We start from the raw sequence: 7500 nt of genomic DNA, 5'->3' as shown, positions 1-7500 counted from the left end.
ATAATTTTCATCGACATTTATTTTTACATCAGAAATACAAATGTCAAACCAATTTGTAGTTTCATTAATACTTCAATGTCAATTACAACGGTTCCAATAAGAAAAATGGTGATACTGAGTCATATAAATTAGATCTACGTAAAAAAATTACAGATTGTACAGACCTTCGCACACACACACATACACACACACACACACACACACATATATATATATATATATATATATATATATATATATATATATATATATAATATATATATATATAGATATATATAATGTGTGTGTGGTGTGTGTGTGTGTGTGTGTGTGTGTGTGTGTGTGTGTGTGTGTGTGTGTGTGTGTGTATGTGTGTGTGTTTGAATCGTGTGTGTGTATGTGAATTGTGTGTGTGTGTGTGTGTGTGTGTGAATGTGTGTGTGGTGTGTGTGTGTGTGTGTGTGTGTGTGTGTGTGTGTGTGTGTGCGCGTGTGTGTGCGTGTGTGTGTCTGTGCGTGTAGGTGTGTGTGTTCTGCGATTCATCATGGTCTTGAATCACGTGTTGGACTCGTGATCGACAGCTATTACCCTCCCGGGAGAGAGCCCAGAGCTCATATATGACCGATCTATTGGTAATAATGTGACCTTACACACACACAGCCCCAACTCCCCGCCCACGAGAGTTGGAGTAACGACTCGTGTTGCAATCAAGACAGACTGCAAGAAGATAGTCTACATGAGAGAGACGTCACAAGGAACGTCACAGCACGTTACTCTGTCAGACGAGGGTAACGTTCGCTCCAGCACCATGCACGCGAACGCGCGCACACATTTCAGGAGTAATGTGGTATTGGACCACTAGCAAGAACCTGACCTTCCCACGATGATGAGGGAGACCTCACAACTTGGGCAAACACCCATCGGTCAGCTCCAGGGGTCAACTTCCACAAGGCGACCGTTAAAGACTACCATACGAACGATATTTATTCTGTATATATTTTTTCCTTCTTGTTCTATTTCATTTATGCCATGCTTTCCTATTGTTCTAGGTTAGGTATATTTATCGTAATTACCAAAATATTGAATGTATCACTCAATTAGTTTCACGCCAATTTTGGCCTCTTGTGTACAAATGCCATCTGTAAATTGATGAAGTGTCAACCGACACCAAACTACTTCTTCGCCACAGCTCAATGCTCGGTGGAGAGATTCTCCACGAGCTTGAGCAAGCACACAGTTTCCCTTCTGCTTTCCACGCAGAATAAAGTCCTAAAAAGCATAACTGTTTACATTAGAAAACACGTTACTCGTTAGTCGCCTGGTCACCGAATTCGCTACCTCTAAGCCTCCAAAGAACTTATCAACACTGTAGATAGGAACACAAATCCTGCCACACTCATAGCGCTACGATACTGTAATTATTTCAGTTCTGGGCGGGATTCGAGCCCGGACCGCCGTAGTGGCGGCCGTGAACGCTACCATTGCGCCAATGAGTCGTGTATAAGTGTGTGTGTGTTTAAGTGTGTGGTTTGTGTGTGTATAACTGTGTGTGTGTGTGTGTGTGTGTGTGTGTGTGTGTGTGTGTGTGTGTGTGTGTGTGTGTGTGTGTGTGTGTGTGTGTGTGTGATTCACCATGGTCTTGGATCACGTGTTGGACTCGTGATCGACAGTTATTTCCCTCCCGAAAGAGAGCTCAGAGCTCATATATGACCGACCTATGGGAACTGCTGTGACCTTACACGCACACACACACCCAATTCCCCGCCCACAAGAGTTGGAGTAACGACCCGCAGCGCAGCGATACTGAAATTATTTCAGTCCTGGGCAGGATTCGAACCCGGACCGCCGTAGTGGCAACCAGGAACTCTACCACTGCGCCACGAGTCGTGTTTTGTGTGTGTGTGTGTGTGTGTGTGTGTGTGTGTGTGTGTGTGTGTGTGTGTGTGTGTGTGTGTGTGTGTGTGTGTGTGTGTGTGTGTGTGTGTGTGTGTGTGTGTGTGAATGTGTGTGTGAATGTGTGTGTGTGTGTGTGTGTGTGTGTGTGTGTGTGTGTGTGTGTGTGTGTGTGTGTGTGTGTGTGTGTGTGTGTGTGTGTGAATGTGTGTGTGTGTGTGTGTGTGTGTGTGTGTGTGTGTGTGTGTGTGTGTGTGTGTGTGTGTGTGTGTGTGTGTGTGTGTGTGTATACATCTTTCTTGTTTTTGGGAACTTTTGTTTTGGTGATTCGGACCCTCTTTCTTTTCCTTCTTGTGTCTGTATATAGATCCACAACACTTCCGTAGCTATTTTCTGTGGATGTCGACAAATACACTGTATGCCCTCTCTCATTCTTTCTCTTTTTTTCTCTTTCTCCTGTGGTAATTATTCACAAATTCATTTTTCGTAAACTCGGGAAGCAATTACGAAAATACTTAGAAATTAGTTTCTTGCAATATTTTTCTTTTCCATAACGATGACATGAAACCGATATCGGTTTCCCACCAGGCGAATGTGGCCGGGTTGGTTGGGTCGGATTGATTACGTAAGTCTGATTGAGGTGTAAATGTGACGAGAGAGGTTATATAACATATGTGAGCTCGAATGCGAACCAAAGGGGAGGCCGAGGAAGTGATCAAGAGGGCGTGCGCGGGGGGGGGGGGGTGAGCGAGAATGCACGAGGGAGGATGGAGAGGTAGTGTATCATGGGCTGGTTGGAAGGACTTCGAGATATACGTCGAAGGAGCAAAGTGAGGCTGTGGAAAAGCAAGGATCAACCTTTAGTTAGAGGCTGCTCTACTGTGCAGGAAGTTTCTGGGGGTGAGTTGGCGTCGTTTGAAAGGTTTATTCGTCTTTATCGGTTGTCAAACCCTCCTGCACTTTTTAAAAGCAAGGATCAACTTTTAGTTAGGGGCTGCTCTACTGTGCAGGAGGTTTCTGGGGTGAGTTGGCGTCGTTTGAAAGGTTTATTCGTCTTTATCGGTTGTCAAACCCTCTTCAAACTCATGTGTGTTTACAAACTAATAACTGCACATTAACATCCATTGTTTATTCCTTTCCTTCCCCAGGCAGATCTTTCACTACGTCTTTGGCCTTCCTGCTACATCATCAAGCCACTAGCTAAATACTGCGTTCACTACCACGTTGCATCTTCCATATCCATCAACACACAAACCACCATCACTCTTTACCACCCTTACTCTACTCCACCTGTGAACGTCTTTGCCACCACCTGCTCTCCTACTACCATGACCAAGTCAGAACAAACCATCGGATGAAATTGTGACCTGTTGCCTTTCATGACAATATTGGTTCCTCTCCCTGATATCTCTGAGGGCAACAACGATACCCTGATTATATCTGACCTCGGTTGTATTTACATCAAACTGCTTTCCTGCTCTCCATGTTGTTGGTATTATTACTGGCTTTACCATTTAAATACATTCATACGTGTATCATCAAAAAGTAATAATGCAATTACTTTTATTATTAATATCACTATAACCTCATTTCACAAAATTTCCTGTCACTCAATACAACAAGATATCTTACGAACAGCAGGACTATTTGGTGACGATTATAGTAATGTTAATAGTTGCAGCAACACACTCCACCACTTCGTACCACAACCGTAACTGTCGTCAAAGACAACTATCGTCAAAGACAACCTTAACTGTCGTCAAAGACAACACTACAACCTGGACATTGTTTGGACAGTAAAATGTTATTATCACCGTTCACTACACACTTTCTATTACCTTACAAATGCCGACATTATCACACGAAGCAGTAAGTTTCCAATACAAACTAACAATTGCTTTGGCTCAAAGAGTATAAGAATATTATTAACACCCACTTTCACATAACTACCTCCGGAACGACACTGACCTCTATTTCCACTACATGCCAATACCGTCACCAAGAATAACAATATGTCTTTCTCCTACTGCCAAATTTTACTAATCACTGTCACAGCAACGCACCAGGAGTCGGTGTAAGCCACTCTGTCGTCCCAATCCTTTAGTACACAGTGAACCTCTTCGCTACCTACGGGTCAGTTCAGTTCAGGTCGATTCCTCAAGTGACTCATGCTTGTCAAAGTCTGGTCATCATCCGTTCAAGGGTCTTGACAATTTGCCTGCCGCACGTACGATGTTCCCCGCGCCATACAATCAGCTCACCCTATCGGCAACCTTGGAGGGTTCAGGGATGATTCGAATTCGAACCACCGGGGAGGACACAAAAAGAAAGAAAAAAAAAAAAACCGCTGTTGGTTGTAAGAATTCATGGGCAATCATGTTTACGCGGTGGCAATTACGACTGTCAGGTTTGCCTGATGCATTATACAGGCTACACACATTCTCATTATTACCATAATTACTATTATTATTGTTGTTAGTTATTATTATTATTATTATTACTTTTATTATTATTATTGTTATTATTATTATTATTATCATTATTATTGTTATTATTATTATTATTATCATTATTATTATTATTACTATTACCATTATTATTATCATAAATATTAAATTATTATTATTATTAGAGGGAGGGAGGGGGGTGAATGGGAGTGGAGTATGCAAGGATGGAACGGGTGGGAGTGAATTTTATGCTTTTGTTTTTTGGCTACCTCCCTTGTAAAGGGAAAAAGCCGTGGATATATGCATTATCAATATTATCGTTATTATTATTATTATTATTATTATTATTATTATTATTATTATTATTATTATTATTATTATTATTATTATTATTATTATTATTATTATTATTATTATTATTATTATTATTATTATTATTATTATTATTATCATTATTATTATTATTATCATTATTATTATTGTTGTTGTTGTTGTTGTTATTATTATTATTATTATCATTATTTTGTTATTATGATTATTACTATTATCATTATCATTACTGTCATCATTATTTTAGTTCAATTGGATAGCCACTGACGTTTTGTGTAGCTGATCCCTCAAAATTGCGGAAGATTTTTTTCCCCTTCATTGTTCAATGTGGAAAAGAAGTTTCCAGTATTCATTTGGGTACCAGTATCTGCAGATTTCGAGGTCTCTTACCCCTTCTTCATCTGGGTGGGAATAGTAATTATCCTAATAATCTAAGTTTATAATATGTTCTGAACGCATCAGGCAACTCTTAACCAATAATGGGTTCCCTGATGCAATCATAGAGCATGGTATTCGCCGTACAATGGAGAGATTCCTTGAAGGTTCGTCAAAACAAAATTGCAATTTCGACATTATCAACATATTTTATGTTTTACAATGAACATAGAAAAAACGAGGAAAAGGCTATTCGCAAAATAGTTCATAACGGAGTTACACTAGCCTACTTTTACAAACCAAATAAAACCGCGTCACTCACTATAAAGAACAACACAGCTAACACCAGAGAACAGAGTGAAAACAATGTAATGTATAAACACACAAGTCAGACAGGGAATTGTGCATCTCTTCAAAATACTTACATTGGATTCACCAGAGCTTCTCTAGAAAAAAAAACCATACCATCACCGTTACAACAGTGGGATTTTTGCACACAATACAGCAGGACAAAAGATCACAAGCACCAGATTTGAGAAATAATACTTCCATCATTTACCAAACAAATGATCACCGCAGACTACAAATAGCAGAAGCTGTTTGAATCGAAAAATTCAGACCATTTTAAATACATAGCAGAATCAATTAATAATTTCCTAAAAAAAAAAAAAAAAAAAAAAAAAAAAAAAAAAAAAAACAAAAAGAACAAGAGCCCCATAATAACTAGTCAGTTACGGATATTAGATCACAAACCGCTTTCGGTGCGGTCACTCAATTTATGAAATATATACTCAGATTATTAGAATAATTACTATTCCAACCCAGCTGAAGATGAGTTAAGAGACCACCAAATCTGCAAATACTGGCACCCAGATGAATATTGGAAACTTCTGTTCCACGTTGAACAATGAGGAAAAAATCTTCCGCAATTTTGAGCGATTAGTTACACAGATCGTCAGAACGTCAGCGGCTATCCAACATAACAAAAATTGCATTTGAGAGATTACTCCAAGAATATCATTCTTATTATCATTATCATCATTATAATATCATTATTATATTATCACTGAGGAAGTTAGTGACAGAGTTTGGGAAGATGTGTGAAAGAAGGAAGTTGAAGATAATTGTGGGTAAAAATAAGGTGATGAGATGTACAAGGGGAGAGAGTGGCAGCAGGCTGGAAGTGATTATTAAGGGAGAGAGACTGGAGGAAGTGGATAGTTTTAGATACATGGGTGCGAATGTGGCAGGAAAGGGAGGAGTGGAGGTGGAGGTAGAATGTAGATTGAGAGAAGCGAGTAAATGCCTTGGTGGATTAAAAAGTGTAATGAGAAATAGACATTTGGGAATGGATGCTAAGATTGTATGGAACATATGAGAGGAAGAGAGGAGTTTAAATTGTTTGAGATGAAATGCCTGAGAAGTATAATAGGGGTTACTAGGCTAGATAGAGTAAGAAATGAGGAGGTGGGGAGGAGAACGGGGGTAGAAAGGGAGTTGGGAGATAGGGTTGTTGAAAGAGTATAAGGACGGTTTGGACACATGGGAAGAATGAGTGAAGAAAGATTAGTAAAAGAGGTGTGGAAGGCAGAGGTAGGAGGAGTGAACATGAGAGGGCATCCTAGGATGAGATGGATGGATGGGATAAAAGGGGCTTTGGGAAAGAGGGGAATATCTGTTGAGGAAGGACAGAAGACAGAGACCTTTTGGTCCATATCTAGGTCGGATGCGAAAAAAATCATAATAATAATAAAATAATAAATAAAAACTATAATAATGTCAATAACAAAGATAAATAATAAACAAACATGTAAATAGTAAATAATAATAAATTGACATATAACTAATAATGAATGAAAATCAAACAGACAAATGATAACAAAACAAAAACAAATAATATAAAATAAATTATAAGCATTACAGCATCTTGCTTAGGTGTTTATCTAAATGATTCTTAAAGCTTCGAACTGAACTACATTGCACTACCTGTGCAGGAAGTTTATTCCATTCATTACCTACACGGTTGGCAAAGTTGTTTCTACCTACTTCCAAATTGAATCTATTTCCATTGTTTCTTGTCTGATTCTCATTCAATGTGAAAATTTTGTCACTTTTGATGTTGTCAATTCCCTTTAGAATCTTAAAGACCTGTATCAAGTCACCTCTGAGTCTACGCTTTTTTAGGGGAAACAGATTCATGTTTTAGTCGATTTTCGTATGATTTATTTTTTATATTTGGAATCAGTTTTGTGGCTCGCCGTTGTACTTTTTCCAGTCTGTCAATGTCTTTAAATAATGAGATTCGGTGACCATACGGAAACAGCATATTCCAAATGTGGACGAACTAACGATTTATATAGCTTGTTAATGAGTGATGGACTTTTGAAATCAAAAGATCGCGCAATCAGTCCTAGAATCTTATTTGCTTTCTCAGAAGCTGAAATACACTGCTTGGATGATTTGAGGTCGTTACTGA

At 38.9% G+C, this 7500-nt stretch overlaps 1 protein-coding gene across 3 annotated transcripts in view; it reads right to left on the bottom strand.

The window, feature by feature from the left end:
- Window positions 1-7500, bottom strand: part of Nep2 (M13 family metallopeptidase neprilysin 2) — a 188924-nt gene that overhangs the window by 143503 nt on the left and 37921 nt on the right. Inside the window, exon 1 of one of the 3 annotated variants that reach the window (XM_076172790.1) lies at window positions 3936-4073. The exons of the other annotated variants lie outside the window; for them this stretch is intronic. The gene's annotated coding sequence lies outside the window, so the exon portion shown is untranslated. Of the gene's footprint in view, window positions 1-3935; window positions 4074-7500 lie in introns of those variants that run through there. 3 annotated transcript variants of the gene reach the window in all.

Source organism: Oratosquilla oratoria, chromosome 33 (assembly GCF_046742065.1).
Source record: "Oratosquilla oratoria isolate Oo_2021 chromosome 33, ASM4674206v1, whole genome shotgun sequence".
NCBI lineage: Eukaryota > Metazoa > Arthropoda > Malacostraca > Stomatopoda > Squillidae > Oratosquilla > Oratosquilla oratoria.
Note: the sequence above shows the minus strand (reverse complement) of the source record. Positions and strands in the feature narration are given on the sequence as shown.